This window comes from Bos taurus, chromosome X (genome assembly GCF_002263795.3).
Source record: "Bos taurus isolate L1 Dominette 01449 registration number 42190680 breed Hereford chromosome X, ARS-UCD2.0, whole genome shotgun sequence".
Classification (NCBI taxonomy): Eukaryota; Metazoa; Chordata; class Mammalia; order Artiodactyla; family Bovidae; genus Bos; species Bos taurus.
The window spans coordinates 102956645-102981251 of record NC_037357.1 but is presented as its reverse complement, the minus strand read 5'-3'; the positions used below and the strand labels follow the sequence as shown (position 1 = coordinate 102981251).

Sequence of the window (24607 nt, the reverse complement as noted above, 5' to 3'; positions counted from 1 at the left end):
AACCAAAACCTCCTGAATCCCTTTCAGTGTTATCTAAAACTTGAACATCCTCTATTTCAGGATAAAATATCTATTCACAAAGAGCTGTGCAGTTTGATCACCCTTTTTGACTTCAAACCTTTCTTTGCCAAAATTACATAGTACAACACCAATGCTTCCTCTGTAATCTTCATCTATGACACCAGCTCCCACAACCCTGAAGTGTTTCACAACCAAACCAGAATGCAGAACTACTGTCCCATAGCACCCAGAAGGAAGAGCTATCTGAATGTTGGTTTGCACAAGGGCTTTGTCCCTCAGTGGTACTGCGTCATCATAGCCCACGGTGTGCATGGACCCCTTGTTTGAGCCGCATGTCGCCCTCATCCACAGGCCAGGCCCACTTGCTAGGGGGAGGGGACTTATGCCTCTTGAGAGCAGGGTGTGGCAGAGTAAGCACACGAGGGAGCAGGGAGAACAAGCAATGAGGTCTTTGCAGTTCTTCTCCATTCTAAAATCTTTGAACTTTGGCACGTATGTGACAATACCTGTCAATTTGGACGAGTCACGTTGTAAGCATCTGGTTGGTAGCCACGGTGGTGACCATATTGGTTACAGATTATAAATGATGAGAATGGCAGAAGGCAGATGAGAATCTGAGATTTGGAAACTGAGCACTTCTGCTTCTAGGGTTGGTGAGTTTTAAGCCTGAGCGTGAAGGTTCTTGCTGGTCCTCACTTCTCATTTCTCCATAAATTAGGAGCCGGGGTGAGACTTTATTTAACAAGCTAACATCCCATGAGCACCTGGCATGCCAGTACTTTATCCAAAAACAATGACTTTCTTACGGCCCCCTCAACCCTCACCTGGAATTAGCAACACCGGCCTGGGTGGACGCTCGAGTTTGAAAGCAGTATTACCTGAGACATCTTTATTTTGAGTTGCATTTGTGCACCTTGTACAAAATCTTGACCAATTTTCTAATCCCAGTCAGGAAAGGAAGCGTTTGGAGAGAGGTATACTGCTACGTGTTCCTTTAGAATGTAAAACGTTTAATTAGATGCCAAGGATTGAAAATCTTGATTCAGAGCCCGAAATGGCTAATAAGGTTTTATTGTTGCTATTACTTAGAGGTTTTATAGAACTTTAGGCTTGCAGAGAGCTTTTCAATCACTTGAGAGAATCTGAGTTTGTTAACAGCGAGATGAAAAAAGGTTCTATTCATCAGGAGAGACAACATACATAATATTTTAAGTATTTAAGAATTACGACCCTGCTGTGAGAACTCCTAAAATTACTTCTACGTGGCTGCAAGAGATTCTCGTTAGAGGCACAGGACATTAATGCAGATACCAATGTTATTACCCTGCTGAGTCTGCAAGGGTGAACTTCTTCAAGTCAGGAAATAGAGAAGTTTCTAAAGCAAACATTAGCCAACTCTAGTTACACACACGGAGCTTTTTGCCCACACGTGATTTTTGAACCTTTTTAAAGGAGCTGTTAAGGTTTTATGAGTGATCATATTATAAAATCATATGTAGTTCCAATGTGGCATAATTTATGACTGCTCTGGGTCACCAAAATCTCCCAGGATTCCATTGTTGGGACTGCTGCAACTAGAGACAAATTTGCACCAACTCCTCTATAAATACTATCAGTGGGGCAGCCTTGACTTTAAAGTATGTGAAAAATGGGTTTCCCCTTCCCATGTATGCGTGCGTGTGTGCTAAGGCACTTCGGCTGTGTCGACTCCTTTTGCAGCACTATGGGCTGTAGTCCACCAGACTCCTTTGTCCATGGAATTCTCCAGGCACGAATACTGGGGTGGGTGGCCACACCCTCCTCCAGAGGCTCTTCCTGCCCCAGGGATTGAACCCATGTTTCCTGCGGCTCCTGTATTACAGGCAGATTCTTTGCCGATGAGCCACTGTGGAAGCCCCTTCCCATGTGTACCAAAGGCAAATTCAGGCCCTCCAGACTTTTGAACACATCCGTTTCTGCTGCGGCAACACCATCTAACAACCCAAAGCTCAGTACTCATGCAACCAGATGGCTGGCCAGGTAGCTCTACTGATCTCAGCCAGACTCACTCACGGCTGGCTGGTGGCTGATCGAGGCTGGCCTCAGCTCCTCTCCATGTGTCTCGTGGTCCAGTAGGCTGGCTTGAGCATATGGTCATGGAGATAGCACATACCCAAGAGAGAGCAAGCTCCAGTGCATGGGCCACTTTGAGCCTCTGTGATATGCCCGCTAACAGCCCATGGGCATAAGCCTGTCACATTGCTGAGCCCAGTGCCCAGAGCTGGGTCCACGGGCACAGATGAAAGGAGGGGTGAGGATTGTGGCCGTGTGAGCCACCACAGGTGAGAATTGATTCAGATCATTTTCTTGGAAAGGGAAGGCCAAAATAGTAAATGTCATCACTGTATGCATCCATTTTGAGAGACAAGATTTTCAACTGGCAACACCAAGTTACTGCCAATTCACTCCCCATCACCACCTCTTAGAACAGTCCTAGGCCAAAGGTCATGGAAAATTTTTGACTAAGTTCTTTTCATTGTGTGCATTTCTGGCCAGGGTTATATATTTTTTTAAAATTTCATTTTATTTATTGATTGGCCTCTCCACACAGCATGTGGGATCTTAGTTCCCCAGCCAGGGGTCAAACCCGCACCCTTTGCTTTGGAAGCACAGAGTTTTAACCACTGAACCACTGGGGAAGTCCATTGACCGAGTTCTAATGAGCAACTTTGACAGAGTGGAGGCAAGAATGGTTTTCAAGTGCACTTCTTCCTAGGTGACACATAGGTGAGTAGCCCTCAGAATCCCCCTGCTTCTTTTCCCTATGGTCACCTCTACTTCTGGCCCCAGACGCTGCAGAAATCCATGCCAGAATGCGGGGAAACAGGAGTTACAGGCTCTGTGGCCCCACCTGGACCAGGTTTGGGTGGTCGCCACACATGCTGAGGAGAGACCCTGCTCTCTGCCATTAGGCCGGGCGTCAGCTGGCCCCATGCCAGGCTAGCGTTTGTGCCCATCTGTCAGGGTGGCACCTGGCCCTCTTCTAGAAACAGATGGTTTCAATTGATCTTTCCTTGCCAGTCTTTCCTGTGTGAACACTCCGAACCTGCCCCGCTTCATCCTGGAACTTAATGGAATCCTCACATGTTCTCGTTTCCTGTACCGTTTCCCTGGCAGCCAAACTGTTGTTCTTATTTTTTCGTTCTTTTTTTTTTTTCTTTAGTTTTTACTTTTCTGCAATAGTAGGATTATAAATGGATTTGTATATACAGAGGGGAAAATCAATAACCTGTATTTTCTAGGACGAAATGTAACCTCGCAGCGAAGCACTGACAATTATAAAAAAATCATTTGTTTTTCCATTTCACTGATCTTGACATACAGCTCACCTCATATTCCTAGACTGAACTGACTTGGGCCTCCCTGGATATAGGAGGCTTGGCCTGACAAACCCTTTCAATATGAGACAGAAAATATGAAGGTGCATACCCGCCACACCCTCAGCCTCAAGCTAACAATTTAGTGGCCCAGAGGACAGTAGGGATTTAAAGTTTATTTTGTTTTTAGAGGAAAGACGTGAGTTAGGGCAAGATTGAACCGTAGTCCTGAGGCTCTAGTCTGGGAGGAGAGTTGCCCCTGGTGACTTGGCCCAAGGACAGCAGAGAATGGCCCCAGTGCTTGGGCCTACTGGTCTCACCTACAACGCAGCCCACGAATGTTTAGCTTGGGCCAGTGCTGCTGCGGAGAAGGCAATGGCACCCCACTCCAGTACTCTTGCCTGGAAAATCCCATGGACGGAGGAGCCTGGTGGGCTGCAGTCCATGGAGTCGCTAAGAGTCAGACACGACTGAGAGACTTCACTTTCACTTTTCACTTGCATGCACTGGAGAAGGAAATGGCGACCCACTCCAGTGTTCTTGCCTGGAGAATCCCAGGGACAGGGGAGCCTGGTTGGCTGCCGTCTATGGGGTCGCACAGAGTCAGACATGACTGAAGCGACTTAGCAGCAGCGGTGCTGCCGAGTCGCACCCAGCAATGTACAAACCATAGCCATGATTGGGTATTTCTCCTGCCATAAGCCCGAGATGCCACCATTTGAGTTAAAGAAAAGGGGAAGGAAGGCCTTATGAGCAAACACTTCAATGTGCATGGAACAGCTGCAGTCAATAGAGTTAGAGTGCAAGCCACAGTGGAACTCAAAACTCTCTAGTAGCCACATTGGGAAAAAAAAGGAGAAATAACTGAAATGAATTTTAATGATATTTACTTAGCTCAGTATAGCAAAATATCAGTTCAACATCTAATCCATTCGAACAGTTATTCATGAGACATTTTACATTCTATCTTGTGTTTGAAGTCTTCAAAATCCAGGGTGTATGTTACAGTAATAGTACATTTCAATTTGGAATAGCTATAGTTCATGCACTCAGTAGCCATATATGATTGCTAGCCACCATATGGGCCAGTGCAGGCCTAGGATGTTTCCAGAAGGAGACTCAAGAAACAGTTAACAGTTTCTTCTCAGGAAGAGAATTAAGGGAACGGGGGATAGATAGTTACCTTTTTTTTTTTTTTGAAAAGGAAGATTCTTTTATTTTCTTAATAACCAGGCTAGAAACAAATGTTTGTGTGTTCAAAAAAGAAAAATATCTGCTCTGCAGAGAATTAAAGACTTGCCAAAAATCATTTAAATCAATTCACTTGTTGTATTGGTTGACACTATAGTCCAAATATGGTTAAAGAAGAGAAATAAATTCATCAAGCTAATCAAGAACCTCCAAAAGACATTTACATTAAATTTCAGACAAGAAATAATCAAGCATGTCTCTAACCTAAATAAAGGCCAGGTTTAATAGAGTAAGGGCTTCCCAGGCGGCACAGTGATAGAACCTGCCTGCCAATGCAGGAGACGTAGGAGATGTGGGCTCAATCCCTGGGTCCGGAAGATTCCCCTGGGGAAGGAAATTGTAACCCATTTCAGTATTGTTGCCTGGAAAATTCTATGAATGGAGGAACCTGGAGGTCCATGGGGGTCACAAAGAGTTTCAGACACGATTGAGCCACAGGTATGTGTGCGCGTGCACGCGCACACACACACACATTAATACAGTAAAATACAAAAGTGAAAATAAAAAGTAAATGCTTACTCTAAAAGAAAAACACCTTGCTCTTAATTGCCTAAGAATTGAGGAAAAAAATCCTAACATATCAAATCTAATTCACTAGGTACCCCTTTTTAACCCCTGCCAATACAAGTTTTTATTATTCTACATGGCTCTTACAATTCTAACGCTTGTTACCTCAATGATTCACATATACTGGCTCCTCAATGATGCTTTAGGGCAGTGGTCCCAAACCTTTTTGGCACCAAGATAGTTACCTTTTAACTGTAAACCTTTTTGTACTGCTTGAATGATGTACAAAGTATGTGGACCAAATTTTTTTAATATTTATTTTTTATTAATTTGGCTGCGCCAGGTCTGAGTTGTGGCACACAGGATCTTCGATCTTCGTTGCGTCAAGCAGGAATTTTAGTTTTGGCATGCAAACTCTTATTTGTGGGATCTAATGACCTGACCAGGGATCGAACCTGAGCCCTCTGCACTGGGAGCATGAAGTCTTAGCAACGGGACCACAGGTAAGTTCCCAGTCTACATTTAAAAAAAAAAAGACTTCTTACACTGATATTCCTTTGAGTGATAACTCAGTGTTGGCAAGCAAGAGGAAAAAAAGACATTCTACACAGATAGTGGGACTGTAAGCCCCTACCACTGTTTTTAGAGGAGTTGTTAGGGTTAGTGTTAGGGTTTCCAAAGAAACAGAACCAATGTGGGGCGATTATACATGCCTACACACACACACACACATATATATATATTCATTTGATAGCCATTGAAATTACATTTAACTGTGTTTTTACTGGTGGCTCAGGTGGTAAAGAATCCGCCTGCAGTAAAGGAGACCTGGGTTCGATCCCTGGGTTGGGAAGATCCCCTGGAGGACGGCATGGCAACTGACTCAGTATTCTTGCCTGGAGAATCCCCATGGACAGAGGAGCCTGACGGGCTGCAGTCCATGGGGTCTCAAAGAGTCAGACACGACTGAGCAACTAAGCACACACACACACATTACTATATGAGCACTGAACTAATTGCTTTTAATCTTCACAAAAACCTCACAGTAGAAAGTGTCAGGGACTCCGTTTTACAATGTGGATGCTAAGTAAGGCTGTGAGAGGTTCAGAAACTGGCTGGCAAGTAAAAGGTGGGACTGGAGTTGGAGCTGATTCTCTCTGACTTCGAAGGTAGTGGATAAAGATAGGGAGAATGAACACACAGGGGCCAATGAACAAGATTTATTATAAGGAACTGGCTCACATGATTCTGGAGGCCAAGTCCCACGGTGTAAGCTCCGATCCAAGGGCAGAAAACCAGTTTCAGCTCACATCTGGCAGAGAGCAGTTTCTCCCTTTCTCTGTTTTTTTTTGTTGTTGTTGTTGTTCTACTCAGGCCCTCCGTGGATTAGATGAGGCCCACCCACATTGTGGGGAGAGGGGGACCTGCTTTATTCAGTCTGCCAATTCATATGCCAACGTTATTTGGAAATACCCTCACAGAAATGGGCTTCTCTGATAGCTTAGCTGGTAAAGAATCCACCTGCAATGCAGGAGACCCCGGTTTGATTCTTGGGTTGGGAAGATCTGCTGGAGAAGGGATAGGCTACCCACTCCAGTATTCTTAGGCTTCCCTGGTGGCTCAGCTGGTAAAGAATCCTCCTGCAATGAGGGAGACCTGGGTTCGATCCTTGGGTTGGGAAGATGCCCTGGAGAAGGGAAAGGCTACCCACTCCAGTATTCTGGCCTGGAAAATTCCAGGGACTGTATAGTCCATGGGGTTGCAAAGAGTCGGACACGACTGAGCATCTTTCACTTCACAGAAACACCCAGAAATATTGTTTAACCAGATACCCAGGCCCTACAAGGGCCCCGTCATATTGACACATGAAATAAGCCATCACATCTACTTCTAGAAATTTATTCTAAAGAAATGACTGGCCGAGAGGGCCCATGTATTATGGACCAGGATGTACTTCTCAGCATCTGAGTTCTTACTGGAATATTGGAAACATCCTGAATGTTGTAAACAGATGTACAGTGAAATTGCACCCTCTGGAGGGGGTAGCTTCTAAAGACAGGCAATGAGAGGAAAATCACCAAATAGTCATAATCGCCCTTGAAAATAACTTGGTTGGCAAAGTATTGGAAGCTCAGCACTAAATCCTCCACAGCAAGGTCCCTGTTTCTTGAGGTGAGTTCCTCCTGCAGTAGTTTGCTAGCATATCAGGACCACACCGCGTGAAAAACAGGTACCCTACACGCTGGCATCGCTTGACAAGATTGGAGAGACACATTGGAATTGAAAGCAACTGAGGAAATAGATTTGTTTCCATCTGAAGTTCAATCTTTGAGTGAACTGGTAAACAGTATCACCTCTGTTCTTTTTTTTTTTTTAATACTATATGATTCTGTTTATATGAACTTTAAAAATAGGTAACATTACTTCAATGGCATTAGAAAATTAGGAAACTGGTTACTCCTGGGAGCATTAGCGGAGGAGAGTTCTGGGGGTGCTGGTGGTTTTCTGCTCATCTTCATCTCTATTATGGAAACGTTTTCCTTGCTCTGGAAAGGTATAGGGTTCAACCGACATACCTTAAAGGGGTGTAGGTGTAAGAAAGTAAGTGTTGGTCAGTCAGTCGTGTCTGACTCTGCGGTCCCATGGACTGTAGCCCACCAGGCTCCTCTGTCCATGGGATTCTCCAGGCAAGAATACTGAGTCGGTTGCCATGCCCTTCTTCAGGGGATCTTCCTGACCCAGGGATCGAACCCAGGTCTCCTGCATTGTAGGCAGATTCTTTACTGTCTGAGCCACCAGGGTATAGGTGACTCTATAGCATATTGATATGAAAATATAAAGAGTGAAGTATGTAAGGGAATGCCCCCAAATGTCATGTTTTTTATCTCTAGGTGTCAGAATAGCCAATTACTTTTTTTTCCTTTTGTCCTTTTCTTTTTATGTGTGCACACGTGTGTGTGCATACTTAGTGTGTTTTTACCTTTTTCTTCAATGGCTAGTCTGAAGGTGAATTTTGTACAAGTTCCCTAAGAGAAAAATAACAATTTTGGAAGCCAGTGCTATCCCTCAGGCCAGAAGAATCGCAGGCCCCTCTGGAGTTCCCCGCCCACCAGGGCCTCCTAAGAGGAGGACGTGATGTCCTCTGCTGGAAGTGCAGGCTGACATTCTCACGGCTGCCACTTTCAGAGGGATTGGGGAGGTGTTGGAGACAGTGCTGGTGCTTACACATACCCTCCATCCTGCTGGGCACCCTGAGGAGCGGAGATCTCCTGCCCTAACTCCAGGCTACTACCCCCTGCGGCTCAAAAGAAATTAGAAATGTCTCTTGCAGAGATGGCACCCCACCCTGGGGACCCTGCTGCCCTGCCCCCTCCCTTCAACAGCCACCCTGTAGCTGGTCACGCCATCGTGGATTGTCACGCCACCACAGCAGGAGGGACTCAGGCAAACACGGGACATGTTTCCAGAGGCACAAGCGTAGCCTGACAGCCCTCATTTAGGTGCCGATTTAAAGCCCGAAACAATCCCTTGCAGAGCCTGGCTGTCATTTCCAGTCAGCGGGCTCCAGCCTCTAAACATTCTAATGAGAGTCACTCCCAGGTCCCTGCAGCTTCCCCACTCCTCCCCACAAACAGGACCAGGATGGGGGGCGGGGGACAGTCTCTCATCTAATCTGTGTAACCAACCACCAAGAAGGCGGTGGCACAACTACTTTGAAGATAAAGGAAGCCAGGTGGCGGGGGTGGGTGGGGATGGGGGGGTACATTAACTCACCTGTTAGGTTTTGGGTTCCCAGGAAGGAGCCTCTGGGACAGAGGTGAGCAGGTGGGGTGTTTAGTAAATCTCCCTGAAAAGGATTCCTGGGTGGCTCAGATGGTAAAGAGTCTGCCTCCAATGCAGGAAACCTGGGTTCGATCCCTGGGTCGGGAAGTTGCCCTGGAAAAGGAAATGGCAACCCACTCCAGTATTCCTGCCTGGATAATCCCATGGACAGAGGAGCCTGGTGGGCTACAGTCCATGGGGTCACAAAGAGTCGGACACGACTGAGCAACTTCACTTTCTTTCTTTCTTTCTTTCTTCTGAAAAGGAGGACAAGGAAGCAGGGGAGGTAGGCCAGAGGTGAAAGTCAGCTGTGATGCAGGCCCAGTGACAGCCTTGGCCACCCCAATAGGAGGCTCCAGAGCGAGACTGGCCCTTGGGAGTTGTCCCAAGATGGCGGACTTTTCTACCAGCAGCCATCAGTCAGTGGATGGCTGTGACCTTGGTGAGGTCTCTGGAGACAAGGACGCCTTGAAGGGCTGAGGGCTGTCTGCCAGTAGTCCTGCAGATAGAGCAAAGAAAGGGTGACACCTCCTTCTGTGAAGGGGTACTTGGACCCCTTCACATCACCGTGCCCACCACTCCAAGGTCACCCAGCTAATGGGTGACAGAGATGCCACTGAAAGCAAGTGATTCAATGTCTGCAGTTTCTGCCCAGTTACTGAGTTAAACAGCCTCCTCTGCGTGGACTGGGTCCTCTCTTAGACCTTCTAGGAAAGAGTGAGCCCCTTCCAGAATTTAGATAACAAGGCTGTTCCAGCAGCTCCCTGACTAGCTGGCTATTCCCATTACTAAGGCCACATGATATTTCAATTTTTTTTTTTTTTTTCTTGCCCATCTAAGCCAGACAGCGCAAGGTCCTCTGCAGCCCATGTGGGTCATTCTGCCCCCGCTGTCCACATCAACCACTTTCAGCCCCACTACATTCTTTAGCAGTATCCAGATGGGCTGTAATTATCCAGAGGAATTGTGTCAAAACTGAAGGAGAGTCTCAAGGGAAATGAAGAGCATTCCAAGTGTGTAGTGACACTAGAGAGTATGGTTTTCTCATCCTGTGACAGCTTACTAGGCATCAGGAAGCCAAATCAAAATCTTGGTTCAGAGTCCCCCCTTTTCCCATCTCAGATTTTCTCACTTTCCTTTCCTATCCTCCCACCCCCTCAATCCCTAGCTAAATTAAGGCAGGGGCTAGTAAGCCACTCCAGAGAAGGCGATGGCACCCCACTCCAGTATTCTTGCCTGGAAAATCCCATGGATGGAGGAGCCTGGTAGGCTGCAGTCCATGGGGTCGCTAGGAGTCGGACACAACTGAGTGACTTCACTTTCACTTTTCACTTTCATGCATTGGAGAAGGAAATGGCAACCCACTCCAGTGTTCTTGCCCGGAGAATCCCAGGGACGGGGGAGCCTGGTGGGCTGCTGTCTCTGGAGTCGCACAGAGTCAGACACGACTGAAGCGACTTAGCAGCAGCAGCAGCAGCAGCAACAGCAAGCCACTCAGTCCTGTAGCCCACCTGGAGGTGAGTGACACAGAGGAGAACCCATGTGGGTAAGGCCCAGACATAACCACGCACCTTTCCCCCCCTCCTTAGGGGAAGGACTACTCTTTGCTTTGGAGACAGGAGGATTCTGGGATCCAAACACACATGCAGCCATGTTGGGGGAACAGTGGTCTTGCTGGCTGGAGGTTTGACAGAGATGAGTGGCTGGGGAAGAACACTGATGTAAGAGCTGACGGGCAAAGGACATAGGCGAAGAGGCAGAAATGGATCAGTGTTGGAGAGGGACGATAACAGCCTTTGTCAGAATCCCACTCTGTCCAGCATGGTGTTTTCGTTCGCTAGGGCTGCCATAACAAAGGACCACACGCTGAGTGGCTTGAATGACAGAAATGTATTGTCTCACCATTCTGGAGGCCAGAGGTCCAAGATCAAGGTGTGGGCAGCATTGGTCCCAAGGGTGAGATGGAGAATCTGTCCTAGGTCTCTCCCCTAGCTTCTGGTGCTTTGCTGGCAGTCTTTGGCATCCCTTGGCGTGTAAAAGCAACACCTCCATCTCTGCCTTCATCTTCAGTTGCTGTTCTCCTTCCGTACATGTTTCTGTGTCCAAATTTCCCCTTTCTTTAAGGATAACAATCATATTCGATCAAGGCCCATCTTAGTGACCTCATTTTAACTTGATTACTTCTGTAAAGATTCTGTTTCCAAATAAGGCCACATTCTCAGGTTCTAGAAATTAGGATACCAACATATCTTTTGGGATGAGGGGAACACAATTCAACCCATGTGAGTGCTAAGTCACTTCAGTCGTGTCTGACTCTTTGTGACCCCATGGACTGTAGCCTGCCAGGTCCTCTGTCCATGGGATTCGCCAGGCAAGAATACTGGAGTGGGTTGCCATACCCTTCTCCAGGGGATCTTCCTGGCCCAGGGATCGAACCTGCCTCTCTTGTTTATCCTGCATTGCAGGTGGATTCTTTACCGCTGAACCACGGGAGAAGCCCAAATTCAACCCATGGTGGTTTAGTCGCCAGGTCGTGTCCAACTCTTGTGACTCCATGGACTATAGCCCGCCAGGCTCCTCTGTCCATGGGATTCTCCAGGCAAGAATACTGGAGTGGGTTGCCATTTCCTTCTCCAGGAGATCTTCCTGACCCAGGAATCGAAGCCAGGTCTCCTGCACTGCAGGCAGATTTATTGACTGAGCTATGACGGAAGCCCTAACACTAATTCCAAACTTAGAGTGTGCATCTTTGGGTTTTGTCTGCACAGCATGCCTGGCCATCTTCTTCTGGTAATAGCATTCCTCTTCCTTAGGAGTGATTTCTTTCTATCCATGCAGCTACCAATGACGTGACCCTGTCTTCCCATTACAGGGATGAACATGTGACCCAAGTTGACCAGCAGATTTCTCTCTCCGTCTCTATCTTTCTATATTTTGAAATTAAGTGAATTAGGATAGAGAGTGGGAAAGATATTCAAGTTGGGATTCCATGGTGGCTCAGATGGTAAAGAATCTGCCTGTAATGTAGGAGACCTGAGTTCAATCCCTAGGTCAGGAAGATCCCCTGGAGAAGGGAATGGCAGCCCTCTCCAGTGGGCTTGCCTGGAGAATCCCATGGACAGAAGAACCTGGTGGGCAACAGTCCGTGGGGTCATAAAGAGTTGGAAATGACTGAGTGACTAACATTTTCACTTTCCTAAAAATTAACCCAGGCCCAGTCTGTTCCCTGTATTTGGCTCTTTCAGGGAAATCTTCCTGATGAAATGCCTGGACTGTGACAAACCCAAGGCTGCTGTGGCTGATGAAACAGCCTGGCATTGAAGTTTGAACCCCAACTTCCTCATTAACTAGCTGGGAGATTGACAAGTTTTCTCATCTATGAAATACGATGACAATAGCGTTATCTAAGAGCAGTCTGGCAAGGATCATGTATGTGGGATTATTTTGCATGAAGCATAATTCTATACAAATGCCTGTTATTATTAGAAAGGTAGAAATCTAGGACTCAGAGAGCCAAAGAAGAAGAATTAGTCGGTGTTTGACCAGTCCTGACTTAGCGCTCTGGCATCACACTTGCCTGCCACCACTCATGCCTCTGTTTTCCAGCTGAGCAGGGCCATGTGACCACTTCACTGAGCTGTGAGCGGAAATTGACAGGTGTCACTTCCCAGCCCAGAGTCAGTGTGGGAGAGACTGCACAAGGGCGTGAGTACAGTTCATCAGGCCTCACCAAATGGCAATCTACCACAATGGTCAAAGTCGCTCATTTATTCGTGCATTCATCAAATCTTTTTTGAATACCTTGCATAAGCCCAGCAGTGTGCTAGTCTCTGGGGATGCAGAGACAGATAAGCAGGATCAGTTTCACGCTGGAGAGGCTTCCTGGAGGAAGTGATGTATGCACTAGCTCTTAAAAGGCAAGTAAGTGATCACCAAGTAGACCAGGGGAAGAGTCTTTCAGGCAGAGGAAGCCACGCCTCCAAGGACACCAGATGTTGTAGACGTTATGGGGAGAGGTTCCCAGAGGCTGGAGCCTAGGGTGCATGCAATGTGAGTGCCAGGCTGAGGCGTTTTGATCTGATGCCAAAGCCTGGAAGCCAGAGGAGGTTTTCTAGCAGTGGAGCACCATGGGAAAAGGGGGAACGATTGGAGGCAGGCCAGGGAGGAGGCCACTGCATGAGTTCTGGAAAGAGATGATGAGGCTCAAACCAAGGCATGGGTTTGGGGTTTGAGGCAAGAGACCGGATTCAGGCAGAATTCTGGGATATAAGAGATTAGATGTTGAGATGGGGGGTGGGGCTGAGGATGACTAATTTGAATAAATGGCCTGAGTTCTTTAGACAGAGGCCTGGCATGAAGAATACCAGAATAGCAGTCTATCAGCCCTCCGAGGCTTGTGTGAGAAGCTTGTGCAGAGATGAGTGGTGTGTGGCAAGCATACCCTGTGAGCCCTGTAAATTGTAAGGAGATGGCCTCTCTCCCTTCTCCAAGCTGCCCTGGGACACTTAGAATCAAGATCTGGTTCTACTTCTAGTGAAACCCAATCAGGCACAAAGCCTGTATCTGTCACTCTTGCTCTCCCCATCTCTTTCACCCTCCCTTCCTGTTTTCTTCCTCATTTGTAATACAACACTAGGTCTACTCTGATCACAAACTTATTCAGTCACCTTTCTAAAGTATTTTCTCTACAATCCAATGGTATTTAACACCAGTAGAGTGGACCTTATATGCTGTGATCACAAATCACACAAACCATGTGAGATTTCCAGCATTCAGTTGAGTATCTTTTTGGAAGTATCGAGTGTCCTGAGACCATGAAAGAATGCAGAATTCCTGTAAAGTTCAAAGGTCTTTATACCTAGGCAGGAAGATATATGTTGTTGTTATTCAGTCGTGTCCAACTCTTTGTGACCCCATGGACTGCAGCACTCCAGGCTTCCCTGTCCTCTTCTGTCTCCCAGAATTTGCGTAAGTTCATGTCCATTGAGTTGGTGATGCTGTCTAACCATCTCATCCTCAGTCACCCCCTTCTCCTGCCCTCCATCTTTCCCAGCATTAGGGTCTTTTCCAATGAGTCAGCTCTTTGCATCAGGTTACCAAAGTACTGGAGCTTCAGCTTCAGCATCAGTCCTTTCAGTGAATATTCAGGGTAGATTTCCTTTAGAATTGACTGGTTTGATCTTTTTGCAGTCCAGGAGACTTTCAAGAGTCTTCTTCAGGAAAATATATACATACCTTTTAAGAATTCAAGAAACAAAGACTCTAGTGGGATACTCAAGCTGGGGGGCCTTGTTGATTTAAGTGAGAAGGTTGAAGAATTAGGTAATGTCAGGGACCCAAGACCACCCCTTGGAGTTATATAATCATTGACATAGCAACTCTAAATGTTGACACAGATTCCTTTTGCAACCTCAAGCATGCTGAGAAGATGATATAATGGTTTCCTTAGTGGGTGTGAGAGGAATTGCCCCACTCTCTGCCTTTCCTGAGCTCATGTGTGGCCAAAATTTCAGGTCAAAAATAACTTCATTTCACTGGGATGATAACCATGTTCCTTACTGAGTAACATCTTTTGACCCAGGGAAGATTTCTAATTAAATTTAGAAATGTTTAAGAGTAGCCCATACTTTCTCGTAAGAATCTGGGCAAACTGGGCACTTTATGTATGTGTAATGTTTAAGCAGATATAGTCAATTCAAGTAACAGCCTCGTGACTGTGCTTAAAATGTGTTACTGGTGTAGACTTAGAATTTTAAGTTGAAATTGTACCAGAATGTATGGTACCAGAATGTCCAGGAAATTTTTAAGTTCACTGTCTTTGAAACTATAATTTGTTTGATTTATCATTTAATAGATCTATTAATATTTGAGAAAGTTTTGTTCATACAGACTGGTGAAGTACTTTAAAAGGAGAAAGAATATATTATGTTTTGATGCAAGTGGCTGCCTCAAGGGACAGGTTATGACTATCATTATCCGTCTCTTACCCCACAGCCATTCTCTTACAAAACCTAGATTGTGTTCATTTATGGAAGGCTTTGTGACTCAGGAAAAGCTGGGCCCCTCCCCAGCCCAGGAGTGGAGCTGGCAGTGAATCCTGACAATTAAAACTAATTACGCAGTTAGTAATTCCATTTCCCTTACCAGTGATTGGTTCAGGAAAAGAAGTGAAGTGAAGTCACTCAGTCGTGTCCGACTCTTTGCGAACCCATGGACTGTAGCCTACTATGCTCATCCGTCCATGGGATTTTCCAGGCAAGAGAACTGGAGTGGGTTGCCATTTCCTTCTCCAGAGGATTTTCCTCACCCAGGGATCGAACCCAGGTCTCCCGCACTGTAGGTAGACACTTTACCATCTGAGCCACCAGGGACTCAAAAAATAAAAATATTTCTTTGAGCTGCTTTTTTGGGAGAGAGTACGGCAAGGATACTGGAGTGGGTTGCCATTCCCTTCTCCAGGAGCTCTTCCCGACCCAGGGATTGAACCCAGGTCTCCCACATTGTAGGCAGATGGTTTACCGTCTGAGCCACCAGGGAAGTCAGGAAAAGAAGTGTGCAATTTTGACCAAAGATTAAGATAGAGAAGTCTGCTGGGAGGCTTCAAGGAAGGTTTTCCTTTCAAAGAGGAGCACAAGGAAAGAGATAAGACTCCTCCCTTCTGGCCTTGGAATGTTGTGTGAGAATGTGATACCTGGAGCTGATGCAGCCATTTTGTGAGCATGAGGAGAGGCACTGACAACTGAGGATGGCAGAGTAGAAATGTGGAAAGAACCTGGGTCACTAAGCCTCCAAATTAAGCAATCATCATAGATTCTCCTTACTGTTTTTTAAGTTTTCATTTGATTTGTGTTTTAGTAACTCATCTTCCTATTTAAAGATTCCCCTTTGGTTATCATTAAATTAATATTGCAACTTCCCCTTCCTAGATAAAACATTTGCTTATTCTTGTTGATTTATGTGAGGGAAAGGATATTTTTAGATCTCCAAAAGATAGGTTATTTGGGCTATTTGTTCTTTTTTTTTTTTTTTTCTAATTGAAGTATAGTTGATTTACAATGTTGAGTTAGGGGCTATTTGTTCTTGTTACTTTCTAATTTTATCATATTATGGTCAGATAATATGGCTTATATGATTCCTTTTGGGAAATACATTCAAGTTTTCTTTGAACACTAAGCCTTGGTAAATTTTTTATAAATTTTCCACAGTTGCTTCAATAGAACATATCTTCTATTGGGCACAATGCTTTATATGTGTCTATTAATGTTGAGGCTGTGCAGGGAAGGAATGGAGAGACAGATGTAGATAACACACTTGTGGACAGAGAGCAGGAAGGAGAAGAGTGGAATGAACTGAGAAAGTAGCATCGACATACATATGCTATCATGTGTAAAACGGATAGCCAGTGGGGAGTTGCTGTATGGCACCCGGAGTCTAGCCTGGTGCTCTGTGATGACCTAGAGGGGTGGGATGAGAGGGGGAGAGGGAGGCTCAATGGGGAGGAGAGATATATAATTGTGACTGATCTGCACTGTTGTACAGCAGAAACCAACACATTGTTGTAAAACAATAGCCTCCCATTAAAAAATAGAAAAAATGTTGAGGCTGGGGACATCTTAAAGGCTTCTTCGCTTTTATGTTCAATACCTGAGCTGGGAAGACTTAGCACACGTGGAAGCTGGTATAACTGGGCTTCTTGGGCATCCCTCTATATGGTCTCTCTGCATGGTGGCTTCAGGGTAACCAATTTCTATTTTTTTTTAAGAGAATCAATTTATATTATTTATTTGGGGCTGTGCTGGGTTTTCATTGCTACTCGGGCTTCTCTCTAGTTTCTGTACACAGGCTTCTCATTGCGGTGGCTTCTCTTATTGCGGAGTACAAGCTCCAGGGCACATGGGCTCAGTAGTTGCGGCTCCCGGGCTCTAGAGCACAGGCTCAATCGTTGTGGCACATGGGCTTACTTGCTCCACAGCATGTAGGGTCTTCCTGGATCAGGGGTCAAACCCATGTCTCCTGCATTGGCAGGTGGATTCTTTACCACTGAGCCACCAGGGAAGCCTGTAACAGACTTCTTATACGGGAGCTCAGGGCTGTAAAGATATGTATTCCCAAAGGGATAGAATTAGGCAGAAGTCATATAGGCTGTCATGATCTTGCCTCAAAAGTCATGCAACATTGCTTCTGCCAAATTCTATTCATTAGAATGGAATCTCTAAGGCCAACCCTCATTCAGAGAGAGGGGAATTAGATTCCATATCTTGCTGTGTCAAAGGGTTTGCAAACGTGTTCTAAAACCACACCACACCAGCCTAACCTGTCTGTGGAACATAAAAGACATGGGCATGTGTTTCTGGCCCCATCTCCAGCCCCTTGACTTTTCTCTACAATCTCTACTCGCCAGCATCTCCCAGGCTTCCATGTCACTTCTGTTGAGACAGTGCGAGTGCAGGATGGAAAAGAATTTCCGGACACAGAGTATTGCAGAAAGGAGTGAGTTTATTAAGAACAAAGAGCAGAGATTATGTGGGCACTGTGGGTGCAGCGGGCCGACAACTCCTGACAGACCAGGGAGAGTCAACAGATTTTGTGGACTGAAACTCCTGTGCTTAAGTTCTAGAACTACACTCTAGTGAAAAAACAAGAAGTAGACAAATACACAGAGAAGGCGATGGCACCCCACTCCAGTACTCTTGCCTGGAAAATCCCATGGACAGAGGAGCCTGGTAGGCTACAGTCCATGGGGTCACAAAGAGTCAGACACAACTGAGCGACTTCACTTTCCTTTTTCCTTTTTAGAGCCTCAAGACAAAGGAAATTTCTGCTAGAAGGCTGGCATTAGGTGGTTGGTTGGGGCACTATAGGGTATTTACTGGAGTGGGCATCTTCACCTAATTGGGAGTCAGGAAGCTTGTTAGTGATGATCAGTGGGCTTTTGGTGATGGTTACAAAGGGGCTCAGTCAGCTTTGGAGGTGACCTTGGTTCTGAGCTCTGCTCTTCTGGCCTTGGTGCAAGTCCTTGCACCTGTGGCCTTGGGGGCAGGACTTAGCAACTTCCATAGCCAACTCTGCTCTCATTCAAAACCGTTGCCCCTCTTCTGTCATGCTTGTACTGTCTAACCTCCCTACTCACCCCCTTTTTGCTGGGCCCTGTGAGCCCCTAGAACCATGAGGAATAATATTAAAATGATTGTTGTTATTTTAAGTCACTAAATTTTGAGATGATCTGATAGGCAGCAATAGGTGCTTTCTTGAGCTCAACACCTTTTTTGATGTTTACTGCTTCCTGAAAAACTTAAGCATGAACAGACTTCTGCCCAGAAGCTTTAAAGTTGAGTCTCTCTCTTTTTTTTAATTGTGGTAGGAACACTTAACATGAGATATACCCTCTTAAACTGTCTTTTAAATAATTGTTTCATTTATTTGTTTATGGCTGCACTGGGTCTTTGCTGCTGCGGGCGGGCTTCTCTATAGTTGCAGTGCGTGGGTTTCTCACTGTGGAGGCTTCTCTTGTTTTGGAGCACTGGCTCTAGGATGCGCAGGCTTCAGGAGTTGCAGTGCACGGGCTCAGTTGCCCTGTGGCATGTGAGATCTTCCCGGACCAGGGATTGAACCTGTGTCCCCTCCATGGGCAGGTGTGTTCTTAACCACTGGACCACTAGGGAAGTCCCTCTTGAATTTTTAAGTGCACGCTACTATATATATATATATATTTTTTTTTGGACTGCACCACATGGCATGTGGGATCTTAATTCCCTGACCACGGATGGAACTCATGTCCCCTGCAGTGGAAGTGTGGTGTCTTCACCACTGGACTGCCAGGGAAGGCCCTCACAATACAATATTGTTAGCTATAGCTACAGGGCTATACCGCAGAGTTCTAAAACTTCATCTTTTTATTTTTTTTCTACCGCACCATGCACAGCTTATAGGATCTTAGTTCTCCAACCAGAGATTGAACCCTGGCCCTTGGCAGTGAAAGTACTGAGCCCTAACCACTGGACCACCAGGGAATTCTGTAGAACTTCATCTTGCATGACTGAAACGTTACACCCATTGATGGACACCCCGTGATCTCCCCTTGTCCCCAGAATTGAGTCTTAATTGAATTAATTTTTCTAAATTAACAAAGCATAGGAAAAATATATCCCCATTTTATGTTTAACAAGTATCTATCCTTCTCAACAATCAATTAGCCAGATGTATAAACCTCACATTTCTCATTAAGAAATCCCTGAAGTTTGAAACTATAGAATACCAAAAAGTGTATGCTAAATAATACATTTTTCACCATGAATTCTTCTGGCTGTGCACTATTATTGCCAATAAGACCCCAAATTAATAAGTTAAACCACACATAAAAAAAAAACTGTATGGCAAATTTGAACTATTTCAAAGCTTTCTTTGACAACCAAGGCTATTGGAAGATATCGAATGTTTTTAAAAACTTTGTGAGTAGAGTTGATTTAAATGTTGTGTTGGTTTCAGGTGTACAGCAGAGTAAGTCAGTTATATATATACACATATTCTTTTTCAGATTCTTATCTCTTATAGGCTATTACAAGATCCTGAATATAGTTCCCTGTGCTATTTAAATATGTTTTCAAAATAAGGCAGATTACAAAATGATAGATTGTGTAATGATCCTGTCTCTCACACAGCTTTATTCATCCAAGCATTCATATTCAAGAAGTATTCTTTGAGTGCCTGATATTAATAATAATCAACAATTTTGAGCCTTATGTCAGGCATTATACTAAAACTCTGTATAGCATCTTCTCTAATCCTTCTAACAGACCTTCAGTTCAGTCGCTTAGTCATATCTGACTCTCTGCAACCCCATGGACTGACTGCAGCACACCAGGCTTCCCTGTCCATCACCAATTCCCAGAGCTTGCTCAAACTTATGTCCATCGAGTTGGTGATGCCATCCAACCATCTCATCCATCTCTGTCGTCCCCTTCTCCTCCTGCCTTCAGTCTTTCCCAGCCTCGGGGTCTTTTCCAATGAGTCAGTTCTTCATATCTGGTGGTCAAAGTATTGGAGCATCAGTTTCAGCATCAGTCCTTCCAATGAATATTCAGGACTGATTTCCTTTAGGACTAACTGGTTTGATCTCCTTGCAGTTCAAGGGCCTCTCAAGAGTCTTCTCCAACACCACGGTTCACAAGCATCTAACAGGCCTTGGGGGGATATTATTTTCTTTATTCCTGTTGCATGTATGAGGAAACTAAGGCAGAGTGAAGCTGAGTAACTTGCCCACTTCTAAGCGGCTGTGCCCAGATGGGGGCTCCGGGCTTGTGCCCAGGTTTGGTTCAGTCACTCAGTTGTGTCCGACTCTTTGTGACCCCATGGACTGCAGCACGCCAGGCTTCCCTGTCCATCACCAACTCCCAGAGGTTATTCAGACTCGTGTCCATTGAGTCGGTGATGCCATCCAACCATCTCATCCTCTGCCATCCCCTTCGCCTCCCACCTCCAATCTTTCCCAGCATCAGGGTCTTTTCAAATAAGTCAGCTCTTTGCATCAGGTGGCCAAAGTATTGGAGTTTCAGCTTCAACATCATTCCTTCCAATGAATATTCAGGACTGATCTCCTTTAGGATGGACTGGTTGGATCTCCTTGCAGTCCAAGGGACTCTCAAGAGTCTTCTCCAACACCACAGTTAAAAAGCATCAATTCCTCAGTGCTCAGCTTTCTTTATAGTCCAACTCTCACATCCATACATCCTTGACTAGACACACCTTTGTTGGTAAAGTAATGTCTCTGCTTTTTAATATACTGTCTAGGTTGGTCATAACGTTTCTTCCAAGGAGTAAGCATCTTTTAATTTCATGGCTGCAATCACCATCTGCAGTGATTTGGGAGCCCCCAAAAATAAAGTCTGCCACTATTTCCACTGTTTCCCCATCTATTTCCCATGAAGTGATGGGACCAGATGCCATGATCTTAGTTTTCTGAATGTTGAGCTTTAAGCCAACTTTTTCACTCTCCACTTTCACTTTCATCAAGAGGCTCTTTAGTTCTCTTCGCTTTCTGCCATAAGGGTGGTGTCGTCTGCATATCTGAGGTTATTGATATTTCTCCCAGCAATCTTGATTCTAGCTTGTGCTTCTTCCAGCCCAGCGTTTCTCATGATGTACTTTGCATATAAGTTATATAAGCAAGGTGACAATATACAGCTTTGACGTACTCCTTTTCCTATTTGGAACCCATCTGCTGTTCCATGTCCAGTTCTAACTGTTGCTTCCTGACCTGCATACAGATTTCTCAAGAGGCAGGTAAGGTGGTCTGGTATTCCCATCTCTTTCAGAATTTTCCACAGTTTATGGTGATCCACACAGTCAAAGGCTTTGGCATAGTCAATAAAGCAGAAATAGATGTTTTTCTGGAACTCTCCTGCTTTTTTGATAATCCAGCAGGTGTTGGCAATTTGATCTCTGGTTCCTCTGCCTTTTCTGAAACCACCTTGAATATCTGAAATTTCATGCTTCACACATTGTTGAAGCCTCGCTTGGAGAATTTTGAGCATTATTTTACTAGCGTGTGAGGTGAGTGCAATTGTGCGGTAGTTTGAGCATTCTTTGGCATTGGAATGAAAACTGACCTTTTCCAGTCCTGTGGCCACTGCTGCATTTTCCAAATTTGCTGGCATATTGAGTGCAGCACTTGTACAGCATCATCTTTTAGGATTTGAAATAGCTCAACTGGAATTCCATCAGGTTGCCATTTCCTCCTCTAGGGGATCTTCCTGGCCCTGGCATCAAGCCCGCATCAGCAGGTGGATTCTTTACCACTAGCACCCCCCCTGGGTACATATAATATGAATGTGCCCAGGACTCTCCCTTTAAAACCTCTTTCTTCTGCTGCCTCCATGTGCCCAGCAAGAAACTCAGGCGCTGGGCTGAAGTGTCAGTTTAAACAAGATCTTCACTTCGGGGAGACGAAGAGATCAAAAAGATCAACCTAGCCCAGGAACAAATAGTATAGACACAAACTTGGTAGGGCAGGTTTTACACTTGATTTGGGGTTAAATAAGTTCACGTGGTCTTTGTGGGCATTTTTTTTTTTTTTTGCATTTTTTTTAACATTTTCAAACTTACACAAAAAAGAGAAAATAACACAGTGAACCCCAGGTACCCATCAGCCAGCATAATTAGTATCCATTTATGTCCAATCTCACTTCATCTATACCCCACTCACTTTTTCCTTCCCCCATGTCCTCCCTACTGGATATTTCTTTGGCTTTATATATAAGCAATTTTATTTTGCTATTCATTTTTTTGGCTGCACCAGGTGACTTGTGGCATCTTAGTTCCCCGACCAGGGATTAAACGTGGGCCCTCAGCAGTGAAAGTGTGGAGTCCTAACCACTGGACCACCAGGGAATTCCATAATCAGTTTTATTTTTTAAAAATTGAAGTATAGTTGATTTATAATGCTTCAGGTGTACAGTCAAGTGATTCAGTTTTATATATATTTTTTTTTCTTCAAATTCTTTTCCCTTATATGATCCTACTGAATTTTGTAAAGCAAATCCCAGCCATCATATTCTTTTATCCACAAATACTTCAAATCCACAAATACCTATCTTTTAAAGAGAAAGAATCCTTGAAAACATAACTGCAATACGAATATCACTCCCAAAGTAACTAACAGGATACTTTCATATCATTCAGTCTGTAGGGGAGTGAAAATCATTTTCCCTCCACCCTCTGGGTTCTTGGCTGAGCTGTTGCTGACAAGTGCTCAGTTGTGTCCAACTCTCTGCCACCCCATGGACTCTAGCCCACCAGGCTCCTCTGTCCATGGGATTTCCCAGACAAGAATACTGGGGTGGGTTGCCATTTCCTTCTCCAGGGGTCTTGGCTGAGAACCTGCTGTAATAAAAGGCAGATGAACAGGAGAAAAACAAATAGAAGTTTAGTAACATGAATATCTCCTGTATTCATAAAAGAGCCCCAGGAATACTGAGTAACTCCCTGAAATGGCTCAAGATACCACCTTGTTTACTGTGCTCTTCCTGATAATCTCCCATAACTGACTGTCTCCCCCCTCAACATCTTCCTTTGTCTTTAGCTGGAGATGGGATTTAAGCCACATCCAGCCACAAAAGAAGGTCTTTTTATACCCCTCCGCTGGGCTGTCTGTCATAGCTAGGAGAGGTGGTTCAGGGATCCCGGTGAGCCAAGGTCAATACTTCTATTGTTTTGCTTTCCTTTTTGTTTGTTTTTAAATTTTCATCATTTCTTTTTTGAACAACTCATACATTTACATGCTTCAAAATTCAAAAGATATCAAAGGGTGTATAAGAGAAAGTCTGCCTTCTACACTGGTTTTCAGCCACCCAGATCCTCTCCCCTAGAGCAACTAATTTTATCAGTTTCTTGTGTTTCTTTCAGAAATGTCTGTATGTCCATACAAGTCAATTTGTTGTTATTTAGTCCCTAAGTCCTGTGCAACTCTTTTGCGGCCCCATGGACTATAGCCCACCAGGCTCCTCTGTCATAGAGTTCTCCAGGCAAGAATACTAGTATTCTACTGGGGTGCCATTTCCTTCTCCAGGGGATCTTCCTGACTCAGAGATTGAACCCACGTCTCCTGCATTTCAGGCAGATTCTTTACTGCTGAGCCACCAATATCTCTCTCTATACATATAGATGCATGTATCAGTTCACTTCAGTCGCTCAGTTGTGTCTGACTCTTTGCGACCCCATGAATCGCAGCACGCCAGGCCTGCCTGTCCATCACCAACTCACGGAGTTCACTCAGACTCACGTCCATCGGGTCAGTGATGCCATCCAGCCATCTCATCCTCTGTTGTCCCCTTCTCCTCCTGCCCCCAATCCCTCCCAGCATCAGAGTCTTTTCCAATGAGTCAACTCTTTACATGAGGTGGCCAAAGTACTGGAGTTTCAGCTTAAGCATCATTCCTTCCAAAGAAATCCCAGGGTTGATCTCCTTCAGAATGGACTGGTTGGATCTCCTTGCAGTCCAAGGGACTCTCAAGAGTCTTCTCCAACACCACAGTTCAAAAGCATCAATTCTTCAGTGCTCAGCTTTCTTCACAGTCCAACTCTCACATCCATACATGACTACTGGAAAAACCATAGCCTTGACTAGACGGACCTTTGTTGGCAAAGTAATGTCTCTGCTTTTCAATATGCTATCTAGGTTGGTCATAACTTTCCTTCCAAGAAGTAAGCATTTTTTAATTTCATGGCTGCAGTCACCATCTGCAGTGATTTGGGAGCCCCCAAAAATAAAGTCTGACACTGTTTCCACTGTTTCCCCATCTATTTCCCATGAAGTGATGGGACCAGATGCCATGATCTTCATTTCTGAATGTTGAGCTTTAAGCCAACTTTTTCACTCTCCTCTTTCACTTTCATCAAGAGGCTTTTTAGTTCCTCTTCACTTTCTGCCATAAGGGTGGTATCATCTGCATATCTGAGGTTATTGATATTTCTCCTGGCAATCTTGATTCCAGCTTGTGCTTCTTCCAGCCCAGCGTTTCTCATGATGTACTCTGCATAGAAGTTAAATAAGCAGGGTGACAATATACAGCCTTGATGTACTCCTTTTCCTATTTGGAACCCATCTGTTGTTCTATGTCTAATTCTTTCTGTTGCTTCCTGACCTGCATATAGGT

At 45.1% G+C, this 24607-nt stretch overlaps 1 long non-coding RNA gene across 1 annotated transcript in view; it reads left to right on the top strand.

Annotated features, from left to right (window-relative positions):
* Nucleotides 1–424: 424 nt before the first annotated feature.
* LOC132344332 (uncharacterized) overlaps nt 425–24607 on the top strand; it is a 31351-nt gene continuing 7168 nt past the window's right edge. Inside the window, exons 1-2 of the long non-coding RNA XR_009493591.1 lie at nt 425–2787; nt 5479–5638. This is a non-coding gene — a long non-coding RNA (uncharacterized lncRNA). The remainder of the gene's footprint in view (nt 2788–5478; nt 5639–24607) is intronic.